The sequence below is a fragment of the Alligator sinensis genome, unplaced genomic scaffold (assembly GCF_000455745.1).
Source record: "Alligator sinensis unplaced genomic scaffold, ASM45574v1 scaffold87_1, whole genome shotgun sequence".
Lineage (NCBI taxonomy): Eukaryota > Metazoa > Chordata > Crocodylia > Alligatoridae > Alligator > Alligator sinensis.
In genome coordinates, this window is record NW_005841929.1 from 2621442 (window position 1) to 2621802 (window position 361).

The window sequence follows — 361 nt, forward strand, 5'->3', positions numbered from 1 at the left end:
ATTCTGGAAGCTTTCTATATTATTAGAGAAGCCTAACTCCAGGGGAAAATCTCTGTCAATACAAATTTTATGGAAAAATATTGCTTCTGTAGGCAGAAGAGAGACTGGCTGTGTTTATGTATTCACGCACTGTATATATGAAGATATTTTAGAGACCTCTATACTTAGCCATTGTGGTTTAGATCTTTCCCAGGCCAGGGCTAACTGTGTAAGCATGTAGTCAGCACTGGCCAAACAAATACTTTTAAAACCCTATTATTATTACCAGGTCAGTTAAAGAAGATTTCTTGTTTTTGAGATCTGTAACCCAAGACCCAATCATTCAGAAAACCTCCCAGCATTTACAAGGAGCATTGCTTTT